General features: G+C 35.3%; 2 pseudogenes; both read right to left on the bottom strand.

Annotated features, from left to right (window-relative positions):
• Positions 1 to 734: 734 nt before the first annotated feature.
• LOC131077675 (pentatricopeptide repeat-containing protein At1g11290, chloroplastic-like) lies at positions 735 to 4141 on the bottom strand (annotated as a pseudogene).
• Positions 4142 to 6658: 2517 nt separating this feature from the next.
• LOC131077676 (E3 ubiquitin-protein ligase AIRP2-like) lies at positions 6659 to 7977 on the bottom strand (annotated as a pseudogene).
• Between the last annotated feature and the right edge of the window lie 8793 nt (positions 7978 to 16770).

Genomic DNA, 16770 nt, shown 5'->3' with positions numbered 1-16770 from the left:
AATGGCTACCACTTTACTAAATTCATAACAATAGTTGGATCTCTGTCTAATAAATTGTGATCTCAGCTACTTCATAGACTTAGCTAATACCCCTAGAAAACTCCTTGCCTCAGTCACAATGAAAGTCTTGGATCACTCCAAAATGACTTCCACTTTTACTAAATTCTTAACAATGGTTGGATCTCAGTCTGAAATTTTTTATCTTAGCTACTTCATAGACTTAGCTAATCTTTGATCTCAGACTTAGACAACAATTTGGTGTATTTGGTGATTGTCCTCTTAAAAAGTTAACTGATTATTTGTCTATGTAATCAGTAATATAAATATAAACAACAAAAAATTATTTTCTACAATTCACAAGTTAAACTCTATTTTATTTGCTCTTTATATCTCTATGCTATGGAAATGCTTTGAAGTAGTTTAAAAAAATAGATTTTCTCTCTTTTCCTACAATTTTTTATGTATTTTTAATCCGATTTGTTTCCGATTTTTTCTTGATTTTTTCAAAAAATCTTATACTTTTGATTTGCCGATTTATTCCCTAAACAATTTTTGCTAATATGCTCCATACTTCTAATTTATAATTCATAGCCTAAATTTCCATTTGAGTTTTATTTAAATGAGTAATAAAGCTTACAACCTTTTGAGAGAAAGACTATAACAAGACATATTAAACTACATATAAATATTATATGTATAAAAAATAATCGAGAATGGACGAAAATAAGCTTTACAATCAATGAAATATTAAATTTAATATTCAAATTTATAAAATCTGAAAGATTGATTTTTCCTGTGATGTAAACAGATGGAATTAGTCTTCAACTGTACATTCCCTAAAACCAGGGAATTCGTCGATTAATCTACAGATTCGATCCGACTCATCAGTCTCGAAGTCTTATAAAATCGTCGCCGCGTATCATTACTCCACGAGTATGGCATGTGAGATCTCCTCTTAAGAAGTGATTTTCACTCACTTCAACCCACTAGAGTGTTCAAATTTTGTATTCCCATGGGTTTTAATCACATGAAGAAACTCATGAATAAACCTAGACTTGCCAATCCACCCATATCAAGAGTACAGTGATGCACCCTGTCCACTTACATGTATCAGCTCAACTACACTCTGGATCCATTAAACTCTCAACAACTTCTCAGGGCATGTTATATGGATAAGTTTTCAGCAAGGAAATACTATGCTTGCTGTACATATTTTGAAAGGATAGGAATCTCTTTAAATCCCCTGTAGTTTTTCCCCTGTCAATGATATTTGAGATGAATTCGGTGACATCATGGCAGTCAACATAAGCACGAAGGATTTTCGTGATACGGATGGCAGTTTCAGGTCTTGTGCTGAGAAACCCAAAAGCAGTTTCAAGCTTCTCACTGTGACTGCAGAGTAAGTTTTAGTTTACCTCTAGTCTACATTATGCAGCACAAAGTTGATATTAGGGACACATCCTGATGAGTCGATGACTCCATTATCAACATCTTTAACATTTTATTAATCTCTTCATTTTGAGGATGCAAACTGTCTGCTACACGGAATGCATGAATATTATTGTCTACCTCAATTATACTGCACGCTGGTCTCTTTTTCAAGCCCCTGCCTTGCATTGTCGTTCTCAACTTATCTACATCATCCCACCTTCCAGCTTCTGCATAAATGTTTGATAATAGAATATAAGAACTATCATTTTTAGGCTCTAAGACGAAAAGGCATTCTGCTGCAAGTTCTCCTAGCTCAATATTGCCATGGATCCTGCAGGCATTAAGCACGGCCCCCCACACACTTGGACCTGGTTTAAAAGGCATGTTTTTGATAAAGCATTCTGCCTCGACAAGATTTCCACAGCGCCCAAGAAGATCAACCATGCAGGAATAGTGTTCCATGCTAGGTGTGATACAGTATTCTTGAACCATGCAATCAAAATACTTCCATCCCTCCTCCAACAAACCTGCATGACTACATGCAGACAAAACACCAACAAAGGTGATGTGGTTGGCTTTGTGCCTGTCTGTTGCATTTGATGAAATAGTTCAAGAGCATCTTCGACGTGTCCATGCATACCATACCCACAAATCATCGCACTTCATGAGACCACATCTCTCTGCAACATTCTATCAAACAATTTTCGTACGGCAACTATGCTCCCACATTTGGCATACATGTCAATCAAGGAATTCCCAATAGGAAGATTCATCTCAAATCCGTTTTGAACTATAATCATGGAACCACTTCCCTTGATTCAGGAACCCTAAGTGAGCACATGCTGGGAGTAGACTCACCATTGTCACTGAATCAGGTTCAATGTTTCTTTGGTTCATTTGACCAAAAAGCATCAAAGCTTCTTTGGCATGTCCATTCTGAACATATCCAGCAATCATTGCATTCCATGTTACTAAATTTTCTTTTGACATTTTGTCAAAAACCTGACGTGCACTCTCAACGACCCCGCACTTTGCATACATGTCGATCAATGAATTTTATACAAAAATCTCAGAGTCGAATCTATTTAGAATTATATAATAATGAATCCACTTGCCCTGTTGCAAATTGCCTTCACGGGCACATGCCTGAAGCAGACTCACCACAGTGATGGAATCAGGAGCTACACCTGCCTGCTGCATTTGATTAAAAATTGCTAAAGCCTCATTGGCACGTCCAGTCTCAGCATACCCAGCAATCATAGCATTCCATGAAACCAGATCGCTTTTAGACATGTACTCAAACAACTGACTTGCAAGCTCCGAATTCCCACATTTAGCATACATGGCAATAAGGGAATTCTCCACAAAAATGTCCAACTTCAATCCACTTTGGATTATATAATCATGGATTTGCTTCGCTTGCTCCAAATCTCCTAAATGGGCACATGCCTGGAGCACGCTGACCATAGTGACAGAATTAGGTGTGACATCAGCTAGTTGCATCTGAGCAAAGAGTTCCAAAGCTTCCTTGTCTTGCCCATTCGGCGCATATGCAGCAATAATTGCACTCCATGAAACCACCGTTCTTGTGGGCATCTTGTCAAACACTTGCCGTGCAATCTCGACCTTCTTGCATTTGGCATACATATCTATCAAGGAGTTCCCTACAAAATCATTGAACTCTAGCCCACCTTGAGTTACATATTCATGGATCTGCCGGCCCTTTCCGAAATATATGGGAACATGCCTGGAGTACACTTGCAATAGTAACTAGGTTAGGCTTCATCTCTAACTGTTGCATTTGATCAAAGAGAACCAAGGCTTCACGAGTCTTTCCATTCCGAGCACACCCAGAAATCATTGAATTCCATGTAACAACATCTCTCACAAGCATTCTGTCAAACACTTGGCGTGCAAATTCTATAACCCCACACTTCGCATACATTTTCACAAATATTGGCTGCAAAAATATTGGCATCAAATCCAATTTTGACTACATGATCATGAATCTCCTAACCCTCTTGTAAAGCCTATAAACCCGCACACGCCTTCAGCACTGCGCAAAACGTGAAATTGTCTGGCTGCATGCCTCCCTCATACATTTTGCAATAGACTTTAAGAGCCTCTTTGTGAAGTCCACTCCTAGCACACTCTCTAATCATCACATTCCATAAAAAAGCATTCGGTTTGTAAATTTTGTGAGCCGCTTGCGATGCATTTGGTTCAGACATTTTGTCAAACACTTTGCGTGCATTATCCAAACTGCCAAACATTACATACGTAGTCACAAGCTTGGATTGTATAAATATTTCAAGGGCTAGTTCAGTGACAATGATGTGGGCTTGAAGATTTTTTACAGAATTGATATGTTTGCATGACTGAAACAGAGAATTCCAACTATTGGCATTTGGATTGAGGTTTTCGATTAATTTTTCTGGGTTGCCATTTTGAATGGAATATAAAATTTAGTTTTGGCTCCCATTGGCACGGGAAACTGCAGTATGATGGCGAATTTGAAACAAATTAAAAACTAGCAGTTGCAGGGGCAGGTCTGATTGTAAAGGCATTATAACATTAGAAGCAGGTAGCATACAATAACATGCCATTTGGCATTCTGATTTGTTAGTCTTTTATGTACTTTTAATCATCTTGTATGTCATTTATTACATTACTGTGTTCAATTTGAACCATCTAATATACCTAAGCATGCCATTTATGGCATAGCTGTGTTCAATTGAAACCATATAATATACATATTTCTTCAGGTAGGTAAATTCATAAATTGTTCTATTCTTATTTAACGGGTGGTTGAAATGCATAGATGTTTATGCCATAAACGGCATGCATAGATGGTTCAAATTGAACACAATAATGTAATAAATGACATACAAGATGATTAAAAGTACATAAAAGACTAACAAATCAGAATGCCAAATGGCATGTTATTGTATGCTATGGCTACAACTGGTACGAACAAATAACATCTACATGTAATTTATATTCTAATATACATTACATCTATCAGTTTTGAAATCCCAGAATTCAACTTTAGGCCTGCTCATAGAATCCCTATATATCATCTTCAAAAAATATAACCATACAATGAATTGGAATCATAAGCACAAAACACCCAAGTGGTGGTATATTAAACTCAATCAAATCTTCTTGATTTTGTATTTATCTGAATTAAGACAAAATAGTTTTTTAGATGAAATGATTCTTCTTAGATTAGGTTGCTTAAAAATAAATTTGCCAGGAATTATAAGATTTTCCGAAAGAAGATTATTATTGAATCCATAAGCATATATTCTTACAAAAGATAATCCAGTACATTTCAAATGTTGTGCTTTATGTGATGGTTAACTCTATAGAGCGACATGATAAGGAAGATGTTGATCTAAATGTAACTTTGTGAAATAGTTATATAAATAAATAAGGAATAAGCATCTCTTGAAATATCAATGCATTTCAACTACCAATTAAAGAAGAATAAATTAGGAATAAGACAGTTTGAAAACATCTATGCATTTCAACCACCCGTTAAATAAGAATAGAACGATTTATGAATTTACCTACCTGAAGAAATATGTATATTATATGGTTTCAATTGAACACAACTATGCCATAAATGGCATGCTTAGGTATATTAGATGGTTCAAATTGAACACAGTAATGTAATAAATGACATACAAGATGATTAAAAGTACATAAAAGACTAACAAATCAGAATGCCAAATGGCATGTTATTGTATGCTATGGCTACAACTGGGACGAACAGATAACATCTACATGTAATTTATATTCTAATATACATTACATCTATCAATTTTGAAATTCCAGAATTCAACTTTAGGCCTGCTCATAGAATCCCTATATATCATCTTCAAAAAATATAAGCATACAATGAATTGGAATCATAAGACCAAAACACCCAAGTGGTGGTATATTAAACTCAATCAAATCTTCTTGATTTTGTATTTATCTGAATTAAGACAAAATAGTTTTTTAGATGAAATGATTATTCTTAAATTAGGTTGCTTTGCATGACTAGCTCTTAAGAAAAGGATTCTTACAAGCTTAAGATTGGTAAAACTTGGTATTCCAGACCCATTCAATTGTGTCCTTTGTTGGCAAGCTTAGAAGGAAATGGATCATCTTCTTCTCAATGTCCTTTTGCCCAAGAATGTTGGTTCTTCATCATAAATAAATTGAATTGGCACACACCTCTCCAAAACAATCTTTGGGGTGTCTTTGCAAGTTGGCTCATTATTTATAAGAAATGTCTATTTGCATACCTATGGAGAGTTATCCCACAAATGGTAATTTGGAACATCTGGTGGGAACACAACAAGAGGATCTTCATGAAAGAAACTTCAAGAGCTAAACAATTTCTTATAAAATTGAGCTACTAATCTCAGAATGTGTTAATTTTATGTGCTCAAACCTAAGGAAATTGATTCTCCATTCTCAGATTGGGACTCAGGTATTCTTAAAAGCTGGGAAAAGATTAAATTATTATTTCAAGGAAGTTTATTTCAATAGCCTAAAACCAAGTTTGACAAATGCAAGATTAATTAGATCTGTCCACTTGAAGGTAAGTTTAAGTTAAACTTTAATGGTGTTGCTAAGGGAAACCCAAATGTATCTAGTGGGGGTTATGTAATTAGGGACCATACAGGCAGAATAATAGAAGCTATATCTTTGAGATTCTCAAATGGAAAAAACAATTTAGCTAAAGCTCATTCTTTGACCTTTGACTGCAAATACTTCAAAGATTGAGCAGGAAGCCTTGTTTTGCCTCCATCCTTCTGAATCCAAGGGTTGTTAAAAGGAAGCTAATGGAAAACATATTCTACCTTTGCCAGTAACTCATCATGTATAGATATAAAACATATATACAAAAAGCCAACCAAATAATTTGTAGATCATACGAGCTGAATCATCCAATTACAGTTTTATAAACAGATGGTGTATGTTGTACATTCTGACCCGTACATACTATTAGATACAAGCAAGGGAAACCCATAGAATTGGATTCATTTAAATATTTACCTTGCATCAAACCCTATCTATCTTATGCTGCCAATAAGGCAGTAGAACTATCTCTCCAACGAAGCAGAGATGCATAATCATTTTGTTGAATCCAATGAACAATTAGATTTAAACACTAGTTGCGACCAGTTAATGATAGAAAGAAACTGGGAAGCTGCAATAACATCAACAAGTTTCATTTGATGTGGGAATCATAATGAGCATCATAAACACTAAATACATTCTCACGAACCAAGAGTGGCAATTTTCCAACATAGATAAACAACCTTTTAAAAGTTCTTTCTTGCCAATGTTTTCATATCCACTACCTCTCCACTATCTGCAAATATCCACAAATCTCTTGAATTTACTTTTTTCAAACTATCATGTCAAAACGGACATGACTGTGCCCGTGCATGCCTGCAATAACAAATCCATTAGGTTTTAACTTTGTTTCCACCTAAACTCAGTTAGACAGTAGAATTGAGCTGGCAAGCATGTAGAAGATAAAAGGCAAATCCTTACCATTCTCAGTAGTATTTCAAGCACATGGCATGGTTGCAATTAGGCAAGGCAATCTTACTATTGGTCTCCATGCATATTCCACATTCTTCCTCCCATTCCAAATCAAGTGCACAAAGTTGTCCCCTCTCTTCGTCAACCTCATTCTTATATCTTTCCATGCATACTGCTTTCTGTTTACAATCTTTCATGTCTGATATCCCTCCTTCAAGTTGTAATAAAGATGGAAATATTACATCTGAACAAGGAAAATTAAATCATTATGTTAATACATTACATCATGCCAAGTGCTAAATCAGATGTATACGATATAGTGTTGATGTTTAATTAATTAATCAAGTTATCCCATGTTATGCTTAAAAAGAGAAAATTAGGTTTTACCATAAAATTCTCTAATTGTGGCTTTTCGTTCATGTGTTGACATTGTAGTGGTACCATCAACATAAACCTGCACAATTCCCACTTTGAAATATCAATAACTATTATGACTGAATTTAGAGAAAAACTGACATTCATCGATCAAAAAATATATCAAACTTGGACTCCCAGAGTTCTCCCAATTAATCCACGGGTATCTACTCATTTCATCCATGTAAAAGCTCCTACCTATGGTGATAAAGCACACAAAATAAAGAAAAAAAAATAGAAAAAAAAATCCATTTAACAACATTATCTGCCACGGTTGTCTATAGCTATACAGACATTTAGAATGCGAACAAATACACAAACCTTGTATATGAGTATTCTTAGCAAACCCAGTGCCCCTGCAAGATTGTAGTCGGTGCATTGCACAAGGAAAAGGAACAAGTGTGCTACTGGCCTATAGGAAAGTCTCATTTGTAGACAAGCACCATCATACTCCCTTGGAAACTCAGATGCCCTGCATCCCAAATACCAAAAGTTTAATCTTTGTGACTACATTTTGCTATACTATAGACTTGGATTTTATTTTCACTGATGCCTACACTTGGTCCTATCCTTAAAGACTTTCATAGCCTCTATTGTTAAACAAGTAACTCTTACTAGCTTGTATTGTTAAACAAGCAACTCTTAGGAATAGACCATGTTCAAGTGACGACCCCAATGAACAGGAGGCGACTGGTGGTTAAGAGGTGGCTCTATTTTTAGTCCTACCATACAGTTTTCCTGAAAGTTTGTGAACAATAGTTCTACCAAATTATATGGAGGAAACTGCAAATTTTTTGTTTTCTGCCGATACTGTAAAAATGGCAAAGACCATGAATAAAAATCTCTGCATATTAGCCAAAGTTGCAGAAGATGTTTGCCCCAAGAAAGAGCATGTTGTAAATCGGATTCTTCTCCAGTTTGAAGGGTTTCTGAGGAATTTAGCCCAAGTTATGAGGGAGCTTAAAAAAGATTAAGAAACAATGCCCATTGAGTACACTGCCTTGGAGATGACTCAACTAGAAGACGAGGTTAAGAATTCTGAAATTCTGCTCCATGACATATTGGGTATGTATTCATTATATCTATTAACTTGTTGCTCGACCCTAACAGATTAAGTGAAAAATTGTGTGGCAATATCTGGGGATTTTTTAGATAACGTGGTCTTGGAAGGCTCTTCAGATGCCTTAATACTCCATGTTTTGGAGGCTAAAGAATTTTTAGAGAAGGTGATGCCAAAACTGGATCCCAAGGATTGGATTCTTTGCAATTCGTTTGATGATGGGGCTCTTGATTCAATTGTGTCTAATTATTCTCTTAGCAACAAGCTTGCAGAACAAATTGCTAATAGTTTAAGGATTGCATTGGATAGTGATGCTTTCTCCATTGAACTAGCTAAGTTGAAGGTGGAGGCAACTGAGGCAGTAGAATTGAGGGGAAAGGTGTACTCGTTGTATTTGGAATAGGTCATTGTTCTGCTAGAGAAGGTGATTGCATCGAAGCATAAGCCTGTTCGAATTGATTCTTATGAAAAGGTTGATAATATCCATAGAGACATTCCTATGCTTCCTTTATAGTCATTTATTTGCCCCATTACCAAGGATGTCATGAGGGATGCAGTGCAAATTGCTTCTAGTCAAACCTATGAGCATTCTACAATTGAGAGATAGTTTGGAGAGGGTCATACCATGTGTCCAACAGGGATCGAGTTGAACAACTGTAAGATGAAACCAAATTTTTCTCTAAAACAATCAATTGTAGAATGGAAAGAGAGAAATTACAATATCAAGTTGGAAAATGCAAACGAGCTTCTCAACAATGTGGAGAGTAATGAAGAAGAACAGTTAAAGGCAGTGCAAGGCTTGCAAGCCTTGTGTCAAGAGGAATCCTTGAATAAGTATAAAGTAGCCAATAAGAATCTCATACCTAGGCTTGTAAAATTGGCAAAATCTTCCATCATGTTGGCTGTCAAAGCATTCTCTACTCTAGCAGTCCTTGCAAAACAATCAGACAAACACCATATTTGAACATACTCAATAAGCCTATTTAACAATGGTCTGCAATAAAAATAACCTTCCACAAAAACCTAAACATACCTCACAATCTACAAGAGTGCCCATGACCATTTGTCTTCATGGCGGTGCATGAATTCCCTAAAAACAACCACGCCACCCATAAATGTGCCAACATATTTAGGGTTTCAGATTCCCCTATCTCAGCTGCTTATCATCTAAAAAAAATAGGTTTCGAGCATTCTTTTGGTTGCAAAGCAAACCCTAGCGCACGACCATGGGCACAATTTTCAAAGAAAGCAATTAAAATCCCACCTAACACAAAAATGCCACGCACATTTGCTAGGAAAAATGATTGGTCACCAGAAATTGCCAATAGTTGGATTGTCTTACACTTCAGCAGACAAAAGCCCCCACTAAAAGCCTATCGGCTTAATGAAAACCCAAATTCAAATTTAGTAAACGTTGACTAGACTATACAATGATTTTTATTTATTTTTATATTATGTAAATGTTGGGTGAGTCACAATACATTGATTTTTCATACAAGCGTACGAGAATTATGAGTTGGAGCACATGTTTCTTCATGTGACATGTTCAATTTGTTTATTCATTCAATAAATCTTTAGATCTACATTTTATAGTCAGCCACAATCTCTCAAAAAAAATTAAATGCTTGCTTTTTGCTTTTTGCTTTTTTTAATAGATTTGATTGGTTTTATAGTTTTTTAAAATGTTTAATTTGTTTCAAAATAATTGTGTTTTAGGTACTGACCACCTTAGTCTCGGAAACTGAAGGTGCGCTTTCCTTCTTATTGAATATTTTCATGCCATACAACTAGCCCATTCTAATTACCATTATCCGTGAGTCACTAAAGGTTGATGTGTTAGTCATCCTGATGAAGTCTTGTCCCAAGACTAACTAAAAATCATCAATGTTGCAACAAAATTGAGAAATTCCATGCGACCCATCCATTCCCCAACATCTATAGGAATTCCCCCACCCGCTAAAGTGCTCCCACCCACTTGTGATGGGGGGAGCCCCACAGGGTTTACTTTAGCAGCGAATTGGCGAATATTTCATGTCAGCGACCTGGAAAGTGGTGAATATATTGTACCGATCGGGGGTGGCCATATCACCTGGACTTTATAAATATTTGGCAAATGCACAACCCAATCACCCATTGTTTTATGTAATTAATTGTATCTCTATCAAAATTTCACCAATAGAATCTGAGTTTTCCACACGATAAATTCAATATTTTCTCCTACACTTTTTGAGGTTGTCTTAATAGACGGCTATAATTCGCCAATAGCCATATAAATATTTATTGGCCATGAGGACCCAATTCGCCTTGCATTTTGTAGAAGTGTGTCTCAACTCACCCCAATTTTTTCCAACTCTATTATAATTACCAATTAACTGGACAACCCATAATTGCCTCGAAAATTACATAAGATGTGTTATAGTTAAGTGTGATTCGCCAAATATTTGTATACCATATAAAATTCCCTTTGAATTCACCAAATAAGGATTGGTATAGATACAGTCAAAGATCATATTTATCTCTACACAATTTGGTCAGTTCTGAGCTCTCAATTTGGATCGCTAGTGAAGTTTCAGACGAGGAATAGCCATTGTTGCTAACTACATTGGCGACTACTAGTTACCTAAAGGTAAGTGATCATATTTTTGAAGTGTTATAATATTATTTTGAATTCATCTCTATCTATTTACACTGTTGAGTTCATTATTATTCAGTGGGGACCTGTCAGTGGTCACTCGAGAGACCTCAGACATCTAGATTATAGGTCGTAGAGCCAATGAATCATATAGTCAATTATTAATTCTTCAACAAGTTGATATTTTTTTACAGTCTTTATTTCGTTGGAGATGTCAAACAAGAAGGGTAGGAATCCTGAATGTGGGGAAGGCCAAGAGAGACTAGCAAAACGCAAAACGTTGTCTTTTTACTTTGGAATTGGCAAATATTGTGGTGAAAAGAAGGAAGGTACATCATCACAAGTACAAGTACAAGTACAAGATTCACAACCTACACTGCATATTGAACAAGGTGACGAACCTAATATCTCAGATCACGATGAATTTGAAGAAGATTTTTTGGTAGATAACCAGGTTAGACAAAATGATATAATCGACTTGGGTGATAATGCCACAAATGATAATGCATGGAAGGGGAAAAGAAAAGCCAAATCAAAAAAGGATCGGGAGTGGGATATGTCAGTGAGAAATTTTTAAATTACTTGGGCATCAAAGTATCCATTCATTGAACTAGTGGAGAATCCAATTGAAGGTGAGCCTTCGATAGAATGTAGGTGTAATATTTGCACTTGGAAACATAAAAAGGAAAAGGGGTCGCAGCTAAAAATTGACACCATAGAAAAACATATGGGTAAAGTTTACAAAAAACAAATGATAGATGGAGTTGAAAAATCAGTGATAAGATGGAAAACAAAAGAGGAATGTAAGCATGTGAGGAATGCTAAAGAATTTTATTTTTAGAAGAAAATACAGACGAAGCCTGTTGAAGTTAAAGGTTCTATTCAAGCTATTCTTGGAAAAGCAATGCAAATAGCACAACTGGGAAAATTTGTTCAGTTAAGTGCTTTTTATTATATTTTGAGCAGAGGGCATGCTATGATAGACTACCCATCAATGAGTGGTTTATTACACTTTTTGAAAGTTCCTAACTATCCTAATAGTCACTGGTTAGTAAAAAGTGGATGGGAATGGGAAAGTTCTCTTGTTGAGGTTGAAAAGGATGTAAAGGAAAAAATAAGAGAGTCAAACTTTATTTCGTTGTCTTTAGACGAAGTTACGGTAGTAGATAATACTTTGTGGGTATGCATGCATGTTCATACTATACATAATCATGCCCGCCAACCTCCTCTACTATTTGTTATTAAAATGAAGGATAGTGCGACAACGGAAAATTTATTTTGACTAGTAAAAAGTTGTTTAATTGAATATGGAGGTATGGATGACATGATGATTACCAAAAAGCTAGTGTGTGTTGGAGCGGATGGAGCTTCAGTAATGCAAGGCCATGGGAATGGTCTTTGCACAAAGATGAAAACTTCTTGTGCACCCTACGTTATTGGGATTCACTGCATGACCCACAGAATGAATATAGATTTTGGAATTGTGAGCAAGCATGCTCCAGTAAAAAAATTGATCATTTAATCAGAGAGCTCTAATCACACTTTTGTCGAAGTCCCAAATGATTTATGGAATTTCAATACTTTTCTGATGGAATAACCGATGGGAACAAGATTCTTAAGGATAATGATACCAAATGGATCTCTTTGGATGGACCAGTGCATCGAGTGTTTTCAAAATGTCCATCCTTGATTGGACTATTTCACATAAATTTCTATGAATCAGAGCAATCAAAATTTCCTAACTTGCTTCGGAGGTTAAGTAATATAGAGACTCTCTTAACTTTAGCATATCTTCTCCCCATTTTAGAGGAAATTAGAAATATTATGAAAAAAGTCCAGCAAAGAGCTATGTATATTGCAGAATATTCTAAGTTGTGTAAGATGACATGCCTCACCCTCGATAATCTCTATGGATCTAAACCAACATTATCTGATGAAAATTTTGCTAAGTGGTAGACACTCATAGATTTGAACAATCTTGATAACTTTTTACATATTGGTGCAAACGAGGAGTTATGTGCCAGTGTATGCCGAGTTGAGATATCAATGAACTGCTTTTCCACGATCGAGCCCAAGGAACCAGGAAAGCACCCCAAGAAGCAACTAGCAAGAGTTACAAGGGAAGAGTTTAGCAAGATTGTTGACTCTATAACTGCTTCTGTGAAGAAAATTGCCTATGATCTTTCCTCACATATTAGAAGTAGATTCCCTCCTGAGGAACTAATTGAATCCATATCTATTGTGTTTCCTCACTATTGCAACCTCAACAATTCAGCTAAATTTTGAACTCAGCTACTAACTTTGATAAAGCAATTTCGCAAATCCAAAGAGTTCAATGGAGTAAATATAAATAGAATTTTAAATGAAACACTTCTTAGAGAGAAATCAATCCATTTTGCATACAATATGAAGGAACATTTTGCATACACTATGAGGGAACAATATGACATAATGGAGAACCCCCACAAAGAGGGATCAAAAACAAGGCTTTGGGCAAATCTAGGTCAGAGCGAAGTGATGCGTGATTCAATATCAAAATATTTCAAGCTTGTTGTTTTATGTCTTACCATGATATTGGGTTCAGTGGAGGATAAGAGCGTTTTTCAATGATTTGGGGTTCCTAAAATAAAAGCTAAGAAACAAACTAGACAAGAATTTGGAAAATTTCTTGAGGCTCTATACATCTAGGTATGATGTCCATACTTTTCCTTATGATAGGGAACTAAAAATTTGGAGGTCCAAATGTGAAAGAAGATTTTTGGGAAACACCTCAAACCAAAGTGGTAGTGAGACAATTAACTTATCTACTAGACCAACTGGTAGCATTGAGATGTAGTTCAGTGGAGGTATGCAGACTCGGAGTGAAGAAAACACAAACAAGAATCAAGGAAGCTCTGAATTTGTTGAGGAGGAATGGCAACTTTAAGAGATTTAGGACTAGCACTTTTTAGCTATTTATTAATCTTACTGTATCTCATCATTCATATTACAAAAACATATTATTGTGGTTGATAACTTGATGATATTTTATGTGTCTATCAACTTTTTGCAATTAAAATTTTATATTGATTTGCAGTTGCATTTTTCAACTTTCTAATTTCAAATAGAAAATAGCAGAATAAAAGAGCATAATATATTTATTGATAGGGTGATTTTTATTTAGACATGTTGATATTTTCATTAATTGTTTCAAAATATAGGCATATGATACAATTTATTCAATACATAGCTTTATGTGATTCTCTATGCAAAAGTCAATACGAAATTTCAGAACCCTTTGGAAATGACCCTGAATTCCCTTTTATAGAAACAAGGGAGCAAAAACAGCTTCATGTCTATTTGCTAATAAAGAAAGCCCTACAAGGGGGGGAAAAGTCAATGAAAACCATGTGAGTTCGACCCGAGGGCCTGTGCTCAACAAACAAACACAGAAAGTGAAAGTTGAGAAGGGATACTCTGTCTAGGAACACGTATCTAGATATGGGTGGGCACAGAGGCTTTTAGCAAGCAAGCAGAATCAACATCAAAATCAATTACCAAGGCACTGAATCTATTGTCCCATCAGTATCACAAACATAGTACAATTTTACAAGGCTAAAGGTATCTGTGACCATCATAGGCCGGATTAGCAATTTAGCAACTACTACATGTCTCATGTTTGAAAAATAGAGTTCAAAATTAAAACTTAATTCAAGCCATGACAAATTAAATATAGAGAATAGCAGTGCACGAAACCTAGAAATCAGAAATAGAGAAAGACAAAAAAGTTAAAATTTAAGAGAATTTGAAAATACAAATTTACAAGGCTGAAGGTGTGCATAATAGTCTGGATTAGTAATGGTGTGTGTTGCATTTTTCATGTTCATAAAACAAAGTTATTTCAAGCGATGCCAAATTCCAAACAAAAAAAAAGCAGAAAACCTTGAAATTAAGAGTAAAAGTAGAAAACTATGCAATACATACTATGATTCATGAGATCTTTGTGCCAATTTTTGTAGGGTGCTCCACTCTCCGTATTATGGAAGTCCAATTTCTTTCAAATTATAGTAAGTAAACTACAACTTTGTCAACAATCCATATTTGGAAGAGTGACTTGACTCCACTGTTTCACCCAATACTGCATACAAAGTTGTCAATGGTTTGATGAAATTCAAAAAGTTGTGATGCATTGTGTCCTTAGGAAGCAAGTCAAATTCAAACTTCATTTTATCCTCCATCCTTTTTTTGAAAGCTTGTTTTCCAATGAATTTATTTTATGTGTCAACACTCTTCGACAAACCAAGATTTAACAATTTGGTTGTCTTTTCTTGTAGCTTCATTATCTTTTTCCTACCTTTATCCACAATTTCTTGTGCTCCCCTTAGTTTTTGGCATTCTTGAATGATAGGTGATGCCTTTACTAAGGCATCAATGCATCTCTTAATTCCCTTGATTGCCAAATAGCTATCACTGGCACTGGAGACTTCTTGCAAAATCTATTTTACAATATTCTCTTTTGAGTAAATATTTATGTTCTTCTCAATGTGGTCTTTGAGCTTCCAAAAAATTACTCTCGGACTTTCATTCAATTCAAACCATTCAGACAACTTGTCACTCTACATTATTTTCCCCCAAATGTTTTCTTTTATATACTTCATTGTATTTTTCATATTGTCTTCCAAAGTTTTAATTTTATTATTTGCATTCTATAGCTCTTATTTCATTTTTACACATTTTTTTCTTTCTTCCTCTGCTTTCTCTTCCAAATATTTTTCTTTTTCTGTCTCATGCTCCAATTGGTTTTGTAAATTTTTATTTGCGGAAGCTGCAGACTCCACTCTTTTATATAATTTTGCTGAAGTGGCTCTTTCATCATCAAATTTTTTAATGCTTTCATCCAATTTTTCCCTCAGTTCTACCTCCATTTGTAACTGTTGATGTAGAGGCCGAATTTTTTTATCCTTATTTGTAATTCATTGTGATTCTCTGCAAAATGGGAGGGTTATTCATGATAACAAAAACACAAACAACAAGAAACAAATTTGTTAGTGTTAGAAATCATAAGCAAAACACTTTCCTAAACAAGCATATCAAGAAAGACAGTACTAAACAAATAGAAAGCTTAAAAATGATGCTCAAACATCTCCATATGCTCTCTACCATGCTGGTAGCTTCTCCTTCCTTTCTCCTCTCCTCTCCAAGTTCCAAATTAGTGTAGCTCTCAGCAGCTTTTTGCACTATGGATGCCTTATGGAGGTTCAAGATTGAATATGATTTACTTATGCAATGCAAGTGTAAACAAAAGCTAATATTTAGATGATATGGAATGAAAATGATTTATTTTAATCCAAAATAACATATATTGATGATTTATGCTAAATGCTCTCTCTAAAAAAGACTATAATGTAAATGCATACAAGTTGTTCAGAATCATGGCTAAGAATGCTAAATGCTTGAGGATTTGAAAATGAGGAATGTGAGCTCTATTTATAGGTAAAATGGAGCAATGGATGGTTGAGATTGAGTAATCTCAACAAGGGTCAGGATTGAATGGTTTAAGATCCATGTGAGGGCTTTCAACCCAATCCCAAGATGACAAGTGTCAACATGAGAGGGGTTGAGGGGAGAGAGAAGAAGCATTAAATGCTTGACATGACCTGAGGGTTAACTTGGAAGGTAAGGTTAAGGTTGAGTTGAGTGAATAAAT

This window comes from Cryptomeria japonica, chromosome 11 (genome assembly GCF_030272615.1).
Source record: "Cryptomeria japonica chromosome 11, Sugi_1.0, whole genome shotgun sequence".
Taxonomy (NCBI): domain Eukaryota; kingdom Viridiplantae; phylum Streptophyta; class Pinopsida; order Cupressales; family Cupressaceae; genus Cryptomeria; species Cryptomeria japonica.
Note: the sequence above shows the minus strand (reverse complement) of the source record. Positions and strands in the feature narration are given on the sequence as shown.